The sequence below is a fragment of the Lissotriton vulgaris genome, chromosome 11 (assembly GCF_964263255.1).
Source record: "Lissotriton vulgaris chromosome 11, aLisVul1.2, whole genome shotgun sequence".
NCBI lineage: Eukaryota > Metazoa > Chordata > Amphibia > Caudata > Salamandridae > Lissotriton > Lissotriton vulgaris.
In genome coordinates, this window is record NC_141699.1 from 40,836,748 (window position 1) to 40,855,707 (window position 18,960).

Here is an 18,960-nt window from a genome sequence, read left to right on the forward strand (position 1 = left end):
ATTAGCCATGGAAGCAGCCCTCATAGAACAGGTGCAGCACAGCATCAGCAGGGCAAGCAGCCCTCACAGGACAGGTGCAGCACAGCATCAGCAGTGGAAGCAGCCCTCACGGGACAGGTGCAGCACAGCATTAGCCATGGAAGCAGCCCTCAGAGAACAGGTGCAGCACAGCATCAGCAGTGGAAGCAGCCCTCACGGGACAGGTGCAGCACAGCATCAGCAGTGGAAGCAGCCCTCACGGGACAGGTGCAGCACAGCATCAGCAGTGGAAGCAGCCCTCACAGGACAGGTGCAGCACAGCATTAGCCATGGAAGCAGTCCTCACAGGACAGGTGCAGCACAGCATCAGCAGTGGAAGCAGCCCTCACAGGACTGGTGCAGCACAGCATTAGCCGTGGAAACAACCCTCACTGAACAGGTGCAGCACAGCATCAGCAGTGCAAGCAGCCCTCATATAATGGTGCAATACAGCATCGGCACCACACACATCTCTATTTACTATTCCCACTCCAGTCTGAGCAACAGTAGGGAGAGCATCGTACTTGGGAGAGGTTAAATTTACTTTTCAAACTTCAGGTTGTGCAACGATTGGGAAAATACTTCACTTCAAACACATAACATATATGAACCATACCATATTAAGTTAAGAAAAATATAGAAACTTTATTACGTAACCCAAAAAATTGTATATAAAAAAACAATTAACAATTAAATAAATAATAAATTTGTTAATAATTATGTTATTCTTTAAAACAGATTGGCTATTATTTATAACTTAATTAATTTACCACACTATGCTACCACAAACCAAGCAGCCCGCAAAAAAAACTAAAAAAAATTATTGTAAAACAATTAACATAAATAGCTCTATATATACATTAATAAATTAACATGTAATAATTCATTATTTATTAATTAATGAATCAACTAATTATTATTTATTAATTATTGTATTAATGAAAAGCGAACTTCATACACTCTACCCCTACAAACCCACAGATCTGCACCTAACAAATAACTTACAAAATATAATTATAACAAAATATATCATTGTCAATCAAGAGGTATTTATAGAGCACGGCTTGTCACCCGTAGGGGTTCCAGAAACTTGCTGCAGGTCTCGTTCGAAGAGTCCGATCTGTGGCCTCTTCACGAAGTCAGTCAGAGAGGTGTGAGGGGAGGGTGTTCCAGGCTTTGATGGCGAGAAGGGAGAAGGGGCGTCCGCCAGGGCAGCAGTGGTGAATGCCAGGGATCTCGGTATGGGTGAGGTGTACGGAGCAGAGGCTCCTAGGGGGACGGTGGTAGTGTAGCCGGTGGTCTGAGTAGGAGGGTCATGGTGGGCTTGGTAGCCGTGGGTCAGGAGCTTGATATGGTATCTCGTCTGGACTGAGAGCCAGTGGAGGTCTTTCAGGTGCTGGGCGATATGTGTTCTTTTGGGCAGATTGAGAATCATTCTGGTGGCTGCGTTCTGGATTATCTAGAGTCTTTGCATAAGTTTGGGGGTAGTGCCTCCATAGTGTGTGTTGCTGTGTTTCAGTTTGGTGGTTACAAGGGCATGCATTACCGTCTTCCTGGGGGTGATGGGGCGACACTTGAAGAGTTGCAAAGGATGCAGAGCATGTGGAGTCAAGTTGAGGAGATGGCGTTCACCTGACGTTTCATGGAGAGTTTGCTGTCTAGGATGATGCTGAGGTTGTGGGCGTGGTCTTAATGGCATGGGGGTGTGTCAGAGTTCCAGCGGCCACCAGGAGTCGTTCCAGAAAATGGTGTGTTTGTCGAAGAGGATAACTTCTGTCTGTCCATGTTCAGTTTCAGGCAGTTGTACTTCATATTAATAATTTCAATAATCATTAGTAAACTGTTCATTATTTGTTGAATAATAATTACTTAATTAACTTCCCACCCTATACCACAACAAACCCAGCACCTAACAAATAACTCAAAAAATATAATTAGAATACAATTTAAATAATTAATAATTAATTAATAATCAATTAAGTAATCAACACTAAATTAATAATTAATTGTTAATCATACTTCATTAATTTATCCCATCTATACCCCTACGAACCCACTATGACAGTATACATTACTATTATATTTAAATTATAAACAACTTAACATTACAAACTATATTTAAAAATATTGATAACAATTATACAAACAATAAAAAGAATTAAAAAATAATATTTGCTACAATTATATTATTGAAAACGGTATTTACAACAACCATATTCTTGGAAGCAATATTACTTACCTAAAAAAATGATATTCTTTACAATTATATTTTTTGAATCATGGAATCGTTGTCACAATATATTACTTCATCCAATATTTCTAACTTGATATTTTGTCCAAACACCCAAACAAACACATCTGCTTCATGCTAAGACTGCGAGCTTGAGTCTACTTTTTTCTGCAGCATGAAGGCCACAGCGTCCGCCGAGTGTAACGTTGAGTGCCAGTGTGTGTGGCCTGATGAAGGACTTCAAAGGGGAGCTCAGGAAAGGGAAGTGGTGGAGTAAGCTAATGTCTCTTTCATGGGCGTTTTAGTACATTTTAACTGAAGGGGTGTGGGCCTCTCACCTTAATGTGGCAGCCCTCACAGCTCTCAAACAGGACACTTCTTGTTTTTTAAGTTTTCACATGGTCGCTTCAAATTTAAGCACACTTAACTGTCTCCCTCAATGTTTATTTTTAATCTTGCTCTATACTGCCATGAATGCCTTGTAAAAGATATCTTCAGAAAATAGATATAAAGTAAACCTTGCCACACAAGTCATACTGGAATTATTTTAACACAAAGGTCATTTCATTGTACATGTTTCTTTTTTTTTTTTTTGCAGAGTTTTATATAGCGCAAACTTGACCCGAATCCGAAATCAGAGCGTTTTACATAGCACTTACTTGAGGACACACATTCATTTTTGTTAGACACAGGGAGATTAAGTGATTTGCCCAGAATCACAGGAGGTTTAGCGCCATTACCGAGACTCGAACCCAGTTCCCCAGGTTCGAGGTCGAGCGCCCTAGCCGTTAGGCCAACTCCTCTCCCTCTCTCACTCGAGGCCGAAATGGACAGTATCCTCCAAAGAAAGAAGGAATTTGGCAAACGGATGAAAAGGTTCACCATCCCGTTGAAGCCGACGAAGATCGTCGAGGACGAGGAAGATTTAGAGGCTGAAGAGCCGCCGAAAACTCCAGAGCACCCAAGAACATCAAGAGGAAGAGGGCCTATACTGTTATGAGGGTGAAGGAGAGGAGAAGGCGAGGAAGATCAGCAAACAAGTTTGGACTCAACATCCTCGGTGGCGCAGGACCTGGATTGGCAGGATCTCGACGCCGAAAGCCTGGAAGAGGCCGTAGAAACGTATCCTTCGAGGCCTTCACCACCAGATGACATTGGCATCTACAATATGGTCATCAGAAATGCGGCAGCAGCATATGGGGTAAAACTGGAGCAAGAGAAACCAAAAGCCTGCTTCCTCTTAGAGACCCTGCTCCCCACTCAAACTAGGAGCCAATTCCTCCCCATGCTCTTAAGTGTCCTGGACCAGGGAAGGGAAGGATTCAAGGAACCATCTACCTGCAGGTCTGTCACACCTAGGACAGAGAAAAAGTATAAATACTCATCAAAGGATCCACCATACATCCAGGGATCCATCACGGCTGACTCCATCATTGCAGCAACAGCCAGAAAGAGGGCCAACATCGGCACAACCTCAGGCCCACCTCCAGACAAAGAAAGTAAGAGGATAGACCTCACTGGACGAAAAATAGAGAGGAAGGCAGCAATCCACTGGCGCATTGCCAACTCTAATGCCCTATTCAACAGACATGCGTACCAACATTGGGAGGAGGTCGAGCAGCTACTCAAACACCTTCCTGAGCAATACCAACAGAGAGCAGCACACCTAATAGAGGAAGGCAAGAACATGGCAAATTCATGCCTCAAATCAGCCCTGGATGCTGCAGACACATCCAGAAGGCTCATGATGATTGGAGACAGAAAGAAGGCATGCCTGGCTCAGGATCTCGGGCTTCAAGGACGAAGTCCAGAACAATATTCTAAGCACACCCTGCAATGGAGAAACACTGTTTGGTGCACTAGTAGATGATAAACTGATGCAGCTCAAGAAGGAAAATGAAACTGAAAGATCCATGGGGGCGTTGCAGTTCAGAGGGATGAGAAGAGGCACCCTGATACGGAGACCAAACGAAAGAGAGGGAAACCAGCCGGGAACATCACACCAGACATTTCAGCAGAGCTACCAGGGAAACAACCAAGCGCAGCAGGGTCAGCAACAGCAAACCTGACAATGCCAGCCTAGGGGCCAGTTCTTTCGCGGGAGGGCGAATGGACGGGGGCAAACAAGAAGAGGGGGAAAGCAACGCACTTCAAAGTGACCAACAAGCATGCCCCCCAGACAACACCTCTAGGGGAGGGGCACAACAAGATAACCAAAAAAGCTTTACATGCACCCGAATCAGAGATCAACGTACATGTAACACCAGTAGGAGGCAGACTAAAACACTTCTTCCATGAGGGTAAGAAAATAACAACGGACAAATGTATACTGAACATCATACCTTTCGGATACTGTATAGAACTGGAAAAGCAGCCTCCAGATAAGAAACCAAAAAGAAAGGCACGCTCAGCAACATAACTAGCTACTCCTACAGGAAGCACAAGAACTCCTCCACGAAGAGGCTATAGAAACAGTACCGTTCAAAGAAAGAAGCAAGGGAGTGTACTCAAACTACTTCCTCGTACCAAAGGTTGACGAAACGTTAAGACCCATCCTGGATCTACGGTTCCTAAACCAATACATAAAGACTCAAAAGTTCAAGATGATATCCCTACAGGAGGTTATCCCTCAGATAAGGGACAAACACTTCATGTCCACCATAGACCTCAAAGACGCCTACCTACACATTCCCATGAACAGACAACACAAACATCTACTGAGGTTTGCCATCGACAAAGCACACTACCAGTTCACAGCCCTGGCCTTCGGACTAAAATCCGCACCCAAGGTCTTCACCAAATGCCTCTCAGCATTAGCAGCGCACCTATGGAGGGAAGGGATTCATGTATACCCCTACCTCGACGACTGGTTAATAAAGGCAAGTTTCTACAAGCAATGCCAACTACATGCACAGCGGGTCACACAGATGCTGACAGAACTGGGATTTTCAATACACTGGAAGAAATCTTCAATGGAACCAGAACAGGTGAAGATCTTCTTGGGCACACAGATCGACACCATACAGAGCAAGGTGTTCCCCAGCGACAAGAGAACACTTGCCCTGCTGAAGGAGATGCATCAATACCAGAAGGGGCGAGCTCTGACAGTGAGGACAGCAAGCAAGATCATGGGGATGATGACGTCCTGCATACACCTGGTTCCCATTATACGACTCCACATGAGACCATTCCAGGAATGGCTCCAACAGCAATGGTCACAAGCTACAGGGAGTTGGGAAGATCTACTGGTTGTAATGCACGCAGTGCAAGAGGAGATAACGTGGTGGAACAAGAAGAACATAACAATGAGAAAGACTTTCACACCACTAAATCCAACAGTGACCATCACCACAGACGCATCCCAGAGGGGATGGGGAACACACATGACCAAGCTCAAGGTGAGGGGTCTGTGGACTCCAACAGATGCGATCAAGCACATCAACTACCTGAAACTAAAAACTGTGTTCCTTGCCCTAAAAGCCTTCCAGAAACAACTGTACACGCAGAGAGTGTTGATACAAACCGACAACACAACAACAATGTTCTACATCAACAAACAGGGAGGAACACAATCAGTTGCACTATCCAACCTAGCGCAGGAGAAATTGAGTTGGGCCATCCCACTAAAAATAGACCTCCTAGCAATACATCTACCAGGAAAGGAAAACGTGGAGGCAGACAAGCTCAGTAGACAGACATCAGCATCCCATGAGTGGGAACTCAATGCACAGGAAACGCAAAAGCTATTCAAGAATTGGGGTCCCCCAAAATAGACCTATTTGCAACACCCCAGAATGCAAAATGCCAATACTTCGCATCCAGGCAACCAGGGGAACAATTCCAGGGGAATGCCCTATGGATAAGTTGGTCGAAAACATTTGCCTATGCTTTTCCCCCAATACCACTGATACACAGGGTACTTAGCAAATGCCGAGCCAGCAACATGACACTGATCCTGGTGGCACCACAGTGGGCCAGGCAGTCCTGGTTCTCACAAATAGTGGAGATGGCACAGGGACCACCACACAAGTTCGCAAAGAGAAAGGACTTGCTCTCCATTCAAAATGGAGAGGTACTTCACCCAGAGCCAGGGAGCCGCTGACTAGCTGCCTGGCTCCTGAAGACATAGAGTTTGCACATCTAAAACTTCCAGAGAGCACCCTGCGGGTGCTAAGGGAGGCAAGGAGGCAAGGAGGCCTACCACACGGAGGTGCTATGTGGCAAAATGGAAAAGATTCACACTATGGTGCATCAGGGAAAAACTACACAACAAAGTGACCGAGAAATCAACTGTGCTAAAATATTAAACGCACCTGCTAAAAACAAACCTAAGCTCTACCTCACTGAGAGTACACCTAACAGCGATAGTGGCCTACAAGGAGGGGAGATGGGAAAGAGCTTCTTTACATCCCAAGTAGTGAAGAGATTCCTGGAAGGGGCTAAAAGGATCCCTACCCCCCAAAAGGATGCTGCCACCGGCATGAAACCTTAACTTAGTTCTAACAGAGCTTATGAAAGCGCCTTTTGAACCCATCCATAAAGCCTCACTACAAATGCTCACAATGAAGACGTCCTTCCTAGTAGCAATCACCTCGCTACGCAGGGTAAGCGAGCTGCAAGCACTGACGCTACAAGAGCCCTACATTCAAATACACAATGACAGGGTGGTAATGAGGACGGACCCACACTTTATGCCAAAGGTGGTGTCAAGGTTTCACATGAACCAAACAATACAGATACCAAGTTTCTTTCAGAAACCATCCACAAGCGCAGAGAGAGCACTGCACACTCTGGACGCTAGAAGGGCCGTAATGCATTACATTGAAAGAACGAAGGAACACAGGAAAACAAAACTGTTCTTTGTGTCCTTCGCAAGCAGTTTCTTGGGCAGACCAATAACAAAAGGCACCATCGCACGATGGATCGCACAAACTGTACAATTCTGTCACAAGTAGGAAGGTTAAGAACTACTAGAAGGGGCACGAGCCCACTCAACCAGAGAAAAGGGAGCAACAATAGCCTTTCTGGATAACACACAAATCCAAGACATATGCCTGGCGGCAACATGGGCTTCAGTGCACACGTTCACGAAGCAAGGCTGTGTGGATATACAAATGAACAAGGAAGCACAAGTAGGACAAAGAGTGCTTCAACATATATTCAACAACCAACGCTCATCTTCCACCCAGCCGCCACAAATATTACAAAGCGCTACAAAGTCTATGCACATCATAGTGAATCCAGAAAGATTCACGCTGCAAAACGAAGTTTCTTACCTGTCGGTGTAGTTTTGCAGCTTGAATATCTTTCTGGATTCACTAGCGAACCCACCCACCTCCGCCAGAAAGATGAGACAGGAGGGGAGAGAATACAAAGACAATGTACGATCAGACTCTTTCAGAGACAAATCTGGAGATCACTGAATTTGAGGAAGAACTTGAAAGGATGGTGTTAACCCATTCAATGTTCTTTTTGGAGCCTCCTGCTCAAATAGCTTTGATGATCCCGTTCTTGGATTTCCCAGAAAGGTTGATTATAATCTGCTCCTGTAGATTTAATTCATGAGTGTCAGACTCAAGTTTGGATTTTAGAGACAGAAGGGTAAATTGAAGGTCAAAGATGGGAGTGTTTTCTAAAATGAGTGTTTTTAATGGAGGTTTGGCATGATTGCAGAGATCCATTGGTGCCCATTGCACCTCCTCCAACTATATGGATATTGAATGGATTTTAGAAGTATCTTTCACTTGTTTTATAAAGCTATTTTTGCATAATTTGTGAGTTGCATTTTTGGGGTGATACTGCTCTGCATTGGGCTAAATTTGGGCTTGTACTTGGACAGTTTTGGGCTTTAGACGTGTCTCAAATTTGCCAACACCGTGCACATGCTGGCTTTCATTCAAGGATCCCTTTGCTTGTGTGGCAACGAAGCACACCTCCAAGCTACCAAATTCCAACCACCTCAAAAACAAACACAGGGAAAGGCTGTAATGTCAAGTTCGTAACTGGGAAACCAGGGGGTATATTATCAAGGAAGGGCGTTAAAATGATCGCCGCTTTAGCTGCAGGAAACTGCTGCTAAGTGGTGATAATGGGCTTGATAATAGGCCCTTGAGAATTCCAGTAGAAGCCCGTGTTCTAGTGTTAACCTGGGCTTCTATTTGAATTCTCTGCGGTATATTATCAAGCCCATTATCACCGTTTTAGCGGCAGTTTCCTGCCGCTAAAGCAGCGATAATTTTAACGTTGTTCCTTGATAATATGCTCCCAGGGTCGGGTGTCAGTGTTGGCTTAATATCCTGTGATTAATGAATGGGACCTTGTGTAATGTAGCCGGCGCTCATGTGAAGCGCTCCAATATCTTTATGATGAGTTCACCCTATGTACAACAAACTGCAAATACATATATAAATAACAAATACAGCTTATTTTTAAATTGAGCAGACAAATACACCCAGCTGATGTGCTAATTGAGGTAACCAATGAAGAGTGAGACTGTGTTTCTTCCTCATCTGATGCACATTGAAGGGCTTCTCACTGCTGTTGGTTGGATTCAGTCATTTTGCCTCCAGGGAACAGAAACCAGCCCCTGCTCTGAACTGTTCTGTGCTTTTAGAGAAAGAGAAGAGAGCTGCAGTGGGTCAGTCCTAAGGGCTCTTTACTAACATCTCTTGTCACTCAAACCCTGACTGGGAGTCAACATGTGTGAGGGGTCAGGTGGGAAGCCTCAAATAACCCTCCCTGTCCCTCCACCCTCCATATTTCTGATGAAAGATCACAGATTGGAAATGTTCACATTTTTAGAGAGATCTGGCTGCCAATATATTATTGAATTGTTAAAAGGCAAAAGTGAACCTAACTGCAATTTCATAGATTATGTATAGAAAAATGTTTCTTAGTCTAGGGGGCCATGGAGGGGTGTGTAGAATTTGCATATTTTGCTTTCCCCTAATTACTTGTAATTACGTGAAATGCAAGTCCACCATTTTGCACAACATTTTAACTTACAAAGCATCTTTGCGTCAAGTATTCGGGGCGAGAATGTATTTACACAAAGCTCTGAGAACAACAGCTGCTCGAGTTCAATTAAATAAACTGCAAATGGCGTGTTTCATGGTAAACCTTTACCATGAATGGCGCCTCATTATGCAAAGTGGCTAATGGCATTATTTCAGGAATTTTACTTTAGAAGCGGAATGGGAAAATCCCATTACGCCTTTCAAGTTCCTTCGTTCTTGTACTTAAGACGAACACTGAATTAACAAAGCTGTTAATTGGATTTTTTAGTGAGTGTTAAACTAATCAAATGGGGGGACTTTAGTGGCGTTTTTGAAAATATGCAAAATGTGCAAATATTGTGAGGAAATTATTTTTCATCCGTTGTGATTTTAAAGATGGATATAGTTGGAACCTATGAACTCATGATGTTGCATTTGGAAGGAGAAGGAAATGTTGGTGTAGAAATGCTAATTATAAGAACTATGGTTTAAGAAATACTCCTGTTGTGTCGACACATCTCCAGTGTGCAGCTGCTGAGAGAGAAGGCAGAAGAATTCTCTTAACTTCTGAATTGGGTTTGTACAAAAGTTTTAGAATAGTACATTGTTGTTTCTGATTGGCCAAAGCGACCCTAACCATGACCATATAAGGCTGTATTGGCAGCATCCATTATTTACTTGTGTGATTTCTGTATTAAACCTTTAGCCCCGATTCACAAAGGTAAAGTTAGACCCGAAGTCTAAGCTTCCTACGTTTCGGTATTCACAAAAGGGAGGTGCGAGTAGTATCTTTATGCGTGTGGCGGTGCCGCAAACCGGGTGGAATATCCGCTCTCTGGCAGCAAAAGTGACGGCCACACGTCTGACTAGCTATTAAGATCATACACCTGGAAAGTATCAATGACACCTGAAACCCATCAATATTCAATCCACATAAAGTAGCCCGCATCCAAAATCTGGGACATGTTTACAAGCACCTATCACCACCACAACGTCTTTTTAAGGGACGGTGTGGTGGTGATAGGGACTTTACCTTATTCACAAGGCAGCATGCCTTAAAACTCCCTTGTATATAAGGCCCCCTTTTACGCTGTACTTAGCGTGACTCCTCAAAGAATGAGGGAGAGAATTCCCAAGCTTGGCAGCTGTACATCCAAAGGAGCGACCTCCCATCCTTAGCCTCTGGATCCTGGGAACAGCTACCAAACATGCAAAAGAGGAACGTAAAGTTCGAGAAGTAGAGTACCAAGAAAAAGTTTTGCAGCAGGACAGGTCCCTGTCCATGCAAGGCTTTAAAAACCAGACAAGATGCTTTGAAATAGATGCGCTGCTGAACAGGCAGCCAATGGAGATCTTACAGCGCTGAAGAAGAGGAAGCAAAGCGTGGTCGAGAGAGGGCGAGCTTTGCTGCCATATTTTGTACGCGCTGCAGCTTACCGATCAGGGTTTTAGGTGCTCCCAGAAGCAGTGCGTTGCAGTAGTCTAACCTCCTAAGAATGATTTCACGCAATACCTCAGGTGTGGCCTGTGCCGAAACCATAGGAAGAATTTTGCGTAGTAGCATCATACATGTGGCCACTGTTTTATTGGCAAAAGCATCCAATTGTAGATTAGGGCCAAACATGACCCCCAAGTTACGAGCAGACTCTGCAGCCGCTACCGCTCCCAGAGAAGATGTTGGCCAGAAATCATCTGGCAGCGGACGCTGAATATGATCATATGAGCAATACAACACCTCTGTCTTAGACCCGTTGAACTGGAGCGAGTTGTGACACAACCAGTCTGCAGTTGCAGTCATATAGCGATGAAAGGTCTCAAAGGATACCGCATCTTTACCTTCCAAAGAGAAAATAAGCTGAGTATGATCGGCATAATTAATTACCGAGATACCAAAGGATTTATTCAAATGGATCAGAGGGCGGAGATACAAATTAAACACGATTGGGCTGATGGCCGACCCCTGAGGCACACCCTGCCCCACTCTTCGGACGCCTGATCAAAAAGGCGGCAGCGCCACCACTTGATGCCTATTGTGTAAATACGAGACTAGCCAATCCCGTGCCAGCCCTGTTACCCAAACCTCTTCCAGTCTGCTGATAAGAGTGGCGTGGCTGACCGTGTCGAACGAGGCCGACATGTCGAGCAGCACTAAAAAGGCTGCCCGACCAGTGTCGACCCGCGAACGTAGATTGTCCAACACGACCACCAGCGCGGATTCCGTGCCATGAGCTGACCGGAAGTCGAACTGGGCCACGTCCAGACAGATGTTAGCTTCAAAAAATCTGGACAAGGACTGGGTCACAAGCTTCTCCATGATCTTAACCGGAAAAGGAAGCAATGATATAGGCCTATAGTTCGCCAGACAAATGGGATCAAGTGTGGGCTTCCTCAAGAGAGGGGAGACCACAGACAATTTCCAGCACTCTGGGACCGTAGCGGTATTAAAAGACTGTTGACAAATGGAGTACAATGGACAGAAGAGTTCTTCCTGAAAAAGTTTCCAGAATTTATGAGGCAGTGGATCCATTGGAGAGCCCGAAGACACAACCTCCGCTAATTTACAAAAGTCATCAAACGGAGGGAGAAAGAAGCAGTTCAGCTGTGTCTGGCCAATCAATCCTACCCGGTCACCCGGAATAGATAAAGGTGCGGGAGGCGCCAAAGGCTGGGGATAGGAAGAGCCTGAACTAGAGATTCTGCTCAAGATAATGGGGTTCTTATCTTCGAAAGCGGCTGCCAAGGAGTCACATAAGGCCTGAGAAGCAGGAATGTTGTTCATAGCACATGCCGGTCGAGAGAGATCGTTGACAATTTTAAACAAGGTCTGCAACTTATTTGTCGCCAGTTTCAACGTGTCCTCAAGGTACATGGCTTTTGCACACTTAATCTGTGCTTTGTATTCCTGCAACGTCTGCTTGAAAAGAGCTCTTGCCGGATCTGAGTAGTGCTTCCTCCAAGCTCTTTCTGCCTGTTTGCGCCGCAGCTTTAACTGAAGAAGATAATTGGAGTACCAAGGCATGGCACGTTTCTGTCTGACCCTTGATCTACGTAAGGGAACCACCCTATCCAAGGAGTTGGAAATTTGCTGGCACAGACTAGAGTAGCTCTCTTCTACGTTTCTCCCCAAAACAAAACCACGAGGAAGTAGAGTTGGTAAAACGGGGGTTTTCAAAAGTCTGGACCACGGCCTACAAAACTTGGCAGATCCAGACCCAGCACCTCTCAAAGATTCAGCCAGAAGATAAAGAGAGAAAAGAACGAGTGCATGGTCGGTCCAACACTGAGGAATTATGTCATTCAACAGCACCTGAGTGGCATCCGTGAAGACTAGGTCCAGGATATGGCCCTTCAAATGGATCGTAGAGAGTACCAACTGTTGCAGCTGAATATTGCTGCAAGCCTGGCACAGATCACTATAGGCTGTATCTAGAGGCCCATTCGGCCACAGATTGAAATCTCCCAGAATGATTAGCCTGGCGTGAGAGTTAGAGAGATCATAGATAAGATCATTCAACTCAGGCAAACAAGATAATGCATTACCCGGTGGCCTGTAACAAAGCACGCTAGAGTGCAATACTCCTTTTTTACCTTTAAAGGAGAACCCCATAAGTTCGAAGACTTGCACCTCCTTAATCTCCAATTGAGTAAGGGCCAAAGTGTCTCTAAAAATGAATCCTATTCCTCCACCTCTATTCTTCATGCCTATGCCTAATTTTGTACCCGGCGGACAGGCCAGTCCAAGTTCAACATCGCTATCCGCCCACGTCCATGTCTCTGTAAGAAAGAGTACATCCAGCCCTTGGGACTCGATAAGAAATGTAATCTCAACAAGATGCTTACAAAGAGACCGGACGTTGAGCAGACCACGAGCAAGCACCTCCGCAGTGCAAGTACTAGTATCCTGCTGTTTACAAATAGGTAAACCCTGGCCAAGCTGCATAAGCTCTGCCCTAGAATATACCTTACGGGGGCTAACAGAAGAGGCAGCAGGACTAGCGCTAAGCGCATCCGTAGTGCGAACGGGCGCAAACGGGCTTACCTCTGGCGCGCCTTGGTCGCACCCACTGCGCGCATACGCTGCGCACCTGGGGCTTGTCTGCATACTCCCTATTAACATCGTAGCGCCCAACTCTGATTAGCATTTTTTTTCACTTGCACGCACTTGTGGACTTTTCTTTGACTCCTCTCCTATTACCCGTGGTCTTGTAGCGCTTACTCGGCATTGGATATTTACATAATAGCGCTTTACTGCACATTCCTCATTACTATCACAGCTCTTGACCTCTGATTGTTATCTCGTAGCGCTAGCGCGCACTACTGAGCATTTTTCTGGCGGTGTGCGTGTTGTATGTTACTAGCATACTTTCACAGCGTTCTGACCCTGCGCTTCTATTCTGCTTCAATTGCTGCATGATCCTGACCAGACATAGCCCTCCTAGCGCCCCATTACTCCCACTGCCTGTGCCCCAAGCAGCGTTTGTTGTTGTTGCTGCCATTTTATTTGTGGTCCCTGGCCCTTCCTCAAGCTCGCTCCCGCCTCCCAGCCGCCCCTCCAACGCTCCGCCCCCCCCCACCATCCATTTATGACAGATGCCCCAATGCGCAGCGTCCACGCGCCGAAGGTGCGCCAAAGGTAAGCCCGTCTACGCCCGTCCGCGCCAAGCCCGCGCCCTGCGCCAGACCCCCTGGCCCCGTCCCACCCACCCCACCCGCATCACATACGACGCCTCTACCCTCTTAGCCCTTAACCCCGGCCGTCTCTCCAACTGCGTCCAAGCCGCTCCTGGACACATCCATGGACCCTTCTCTTGCAACTCCTGCAAGTTCGACGGCACCAAGACCAACTCCTCACCCTCGGAAACAAAACAGTTCTCTGACACAAACCACCTAAAATGCATCCTGCGCAACACCCGCTCGGTCCACAGGCACGCCATCGACGTCTGGTATCTACTTGACACCATCTCTCCAGACGTCGCCTTCCTAACAGAAACATGGATGAACGCCACATCAGTCCCAGACATCACCATTGCCATCCCGGAAGGCTACAAGATCATCCGTAAGGACCGTACCGACCAAACAGGAGGAGGCATCGCTATCGTCCATAAGAAATCCATCCGCATCTCAACCAGATCAGACGTCAATCTCGCTAACGCTGAACACCTTCACTTCCAGATCCACATCGACCCCAAGACCACACTCAGAGGCACCCTCCTCTACAGGCCACCAGGACCCCGTGCACAATTCAGTGAGGACATCACAGACTTTATCACCCCACACGCCCTCCCCTCCGAGGTTTACATTCTTTTGGGAGACCTCAACTTTCACCTGGAAAAGAACAACGACCGCAACGCCACCACCCTTCTGGACAATCTCGCCAACCTCGGACTCAAACAACTTGTCACTACCCCCACCCACACCGCAGGTCACACACTCGACCCTATCTTCACCTCCAGCAAACATGTCTCCTTCAGCCACACCACAGCTCTCCTTTGGACGGACCACAGCTGCGTTCACTTTGCCTACAATAAGACCACAACCAACAACCATCCTCAACCCACTCTGCGAAGAAACTGAAACAAAATCACCATTGACCAGATCTCCTCATCTCTTCTTCAAAACCCCCCCGCCCACTCCTCAAACCCCGACCAAGCAGCCATTAACCTCACCCAATGGCTATCCAACAGCGCCGACATCCTAGCACCGTTGAAAAAACGTCAAATAAAACTAGGCAACAAGAAGGCCTCCTGTTTAAACGATGATCTTAAGAAATCTAAGAAACTCTGTCGCTCCCTTGAGAAGGCCTGGAAAAAAGACCCAAACACCAGCACCAAGGACGCCTTCAAAAACGCCACCCGTATACACCAGCAACTGATCCGGAACACCAAGAAAGCCACTTTCAAGGACCGACTAGGTAACAACACCCACAACAGCAAGGAATTATTCAACATCGTCAAGGAATTTACCAACCCCTCAGCCAACTCCAACGACATCACCCCCTCTCAAGCCCTCAAGCCCTCTGCAACTTCCACAACAAGATCGCAGACATCCACAACAGCTTCAACAACCGACCCGAAGATCAACCCACCCAACCCTCTGCAGGACCCCCACCCCCCTTGAACATCCTCAATTACTGTAACCCAATCTCCACTGAGGACACCATCCGCCTGATGAACTCTATCCACTCAGGATCCCCCACAGACCCATGCCCTCACCACATCTTCAACAAAGCAGACTCCATTATAGCACCGCACCTCCGAGACGTCATCAACTGCTCCCTCAACTCCGCCACCTTCCCGGAAAGCTGGAAACATGCCGAACTCAGCGCCCTTCTGAAGAAACCCACAGCTGACCCCACCAAACTCAAAAACTACCGCCCCATCTCGCTCCTTCCATTCCCGTCCAAAGTCATCGAGAAAGCTGTCAACAACCAGCTTGCCGCCTTCCTCGAAACCAACAAATCCCTCGACTCCTCACAGTCCGGCTTCCGAGCCAAACACAGCACTGAGACCGCACTCATCGCAGCAACAGACGACATTCGAACTCTGCTAGACAACGGAGACACAGTCGCCCTCATCCTCTTCGACCTCTCCGCAGCCTTTGACACAGTTTGTCATAGCACCTTAATACAACGCCTCAGAAAACATCGGAATCCAAGGAAAAGCACTGGAATGGATCTCCTCGTTCCTTGCCGGAAGAACTCAGAGAGTCCGCCTTCCACCATCCACCATTCAAATCAGAAGCTACCGAGGTCATCTGCGGCGTGCCACAAGGATCTTCACTCAGCCCCACCCTCTTCAACGTATACATGAGCCCCCTCACGGCCATCGCACGCCAACACAACCTCAACATCATCTCCTACGCTGATGACACTCAACTGATACTATCACTCACCAAAGACCCTAACACCGCCAAAACCAACCTACATGAAGGAATGAAAGAAGTAGCCGAGTGGATGAAGCACAGCCGTCTAAAACTGAACTCAGACAAAACAGAAGTCCTTATCCTAGGTACCTCCCCCTCCGCCTGGGATGACTCTTGGTGGCCAGAGGCCCTTGGAAAAGCACCCACCCCGACGGACCATGCACGGAACTTAGGTGTCATCCTGGACTCCTCACTCTCTATGAACAGACAAGTCAACGCCATCTCATCATCTTGCTTCAATATTCTTCGCATGCTCAAAAAAACATTTAGCTGGATCCCCATCGAAACTAGAAACACGGTCACCCACGCACTGGTCACGAGCCGCCTGGACTACGGAAACACCCTATACGCCGGTACCACCGCAAAACTCCAGAAAAAACTCCAACGCATCCAGAACGCCTCAGCCAGACTCATACTAGACATCCTGCGTAAAGACCACATCTCTGGACACCTGAAAAACCTCCACTGGCTCCCCGTTAACAAGAGGATTACTTTCCGCCTCCTAACCCACGCACACAAAGCACTCTACGAACTTGGACCCGAATGCCTCAACTCACGACTTTCCTTCTACACCCCCTCCCGCCAGCTACGATCCTCCAACCAAGCCCTTGCAACTGTACCTCGCATCAACAAAACCACCATGGGAGGCAGATCCTTTTCCTACCTGGCAGCTAAAACCTGGAACTCACCTTCGCCTCACTCAGAACCACCTAACATTCAGAAAGCAACTTAAAACCTGGATATTCGACAAGTAATTCCCCACCCTTCGTCAAGCGCCTTGAGACCCTCTGGGTATGTAGCTCGCTATATAAATCATTTGACTTTGACTTTGACTTAAGTACCGTAAAATGCGGGAGTCCTGTGAGGGCAAGCCGTTGACCCCTCACCCAAGATGGCGCCTATGAATTGTCACCTCCTGGATGCCCACACCCAATATGGTGGCCAAAACGGCGCGATGCGGTCTCAGCAAGCCCTAAATATCCCTCTGTCCCGCAAAATGCGGGTGCCAAACAATTATAGTGCAGGTAAGATCTCACTAATGTCCTCAAGTATATACACAAGGTCAAGGGCACCTGCGTCCTGTAATCGCGCAGCGCGAATAAATCAAGTGCAAATGTATTTTTAAAAAGGTTAAAATCAGGAAAGTGATAGCAAGTCATGCAAGCGCGCAGCAGGCCAATAATTGATTTTGACACCGCCCCATATTTACAAGGACGGTGTAAACTAAGTTTGGTTCAGCCTTAGTGTAAGTTGATTGTTCAACAGTATTCATAAACAAATTTTCTATAATAAATATATGAGTGGCTAGACTATACAATCAGGACGGAGATCTGCACACCTATTGGTGAATCCCAATCCATCAATTGATGTGTGGAGTTCTCACCCCGACTGCACAGTCTCAACAGTCTTATAAAAGAGGCCAAAACCTTCCTAATGGGCAAATTCCTCACCTAAACTCTGCCTGTTATTTCACCCAGAGATGAGATCTTGCCCCATCTCCTTGCTATGCATCCCCGGGAGTGCACAGGCGCTATCCTCCCGGCTCCTCTGGGCTTCCAACCATTTACTTTGAACCCTTGTTTCCCTGTGAACAGTAAATGTAACTGTTACTTTGTCACTTTATTCCAAGCCACCCCCTCGTCCCCCCTCCCTTTCTCCGAGTCTTGGTATACTGCTGCCGATTTCTGTAAAGCGCTCTGATACCTTAACAGGTCAAGTTTGCGCTCTATAAAACTCAAAAATAAATAAATAATGTACTATCAACCCGCATATTTTGAATTACAAAAATTAACACTTGAACTTATGAATTTGTACCTATGTAAATCAGTGGCTTGGAGATAATTTCTGCAAAGTTTTATGATAAAACATATTTTAACATTTTAACACATGGTAACATCAGACTCTGTACTTGGCTAAAGCCGCATTTCTTCTCACAATTATGCTTTGTTTGTGTAGCACACATGAACTCATATGTGCATACTCAGTACATCTACATACAATTAGGACAATGAAAAGCAGGGCATTGTTGTGGAATTATTCACTAAAGCAGACACATGTTATAAGATTCTTAGTGTAGTAGTCATGAATGTCCAAGTGAATTTTGACTCAGAAATGCAATTGTGGGGACTTGCCAGGAAGACAGCTCTGCCACCTCGAATAGCGGCATGGCATTTCAAAGATAGGAAGATACGGGGTCAGATACTGGAGAGCACTGAATGTTACTTCCAACAATACGATGGATTGGTGGATTCGCCATAAACCCAATGGGAGTCCTTTAAGGCAGAGCTACGTGGGAACCTCCAAGCTCTTATTGGGGTTAAAAGAAAGAGGGGTTGGCATGGCGTCAAGCCCTAGAAAGGGAGATCGGGCCCTTGGAGGATCACATGCTGAGGAGGGATGCCGCGGGGAAAGATCAGGTCCTCTGCCTACGTCTATGACAGCAGGAATTGAAGAATGTTGCAGAGAATGCGGCGAGGGCTCACACCCTAGCGGTACAGAGAAGGTAATATGAAGTTGGGGAATAAGGTTGCCAAGCTTATTGCCTGATTGGATAAACGGGATAAGAGCAGAAACCGAGTCACCAAAATACACTTTCACAGGGGTGAGCTGCACGTAGTGAGTGGAGGCGTAGCTGAAACTTTTGCAACACATTATGAGAATGTGTATGCATCCAAGTCCCACAGATCAGGCAACGACTGTATGGAGCTCCTGGTGACGCTGACATTACGAGTCCTCTCTTATGAGGAAAGGGAGGCCTTAGAACAGGACTTGACGGTAGAAGAAATTGAAGGGGCA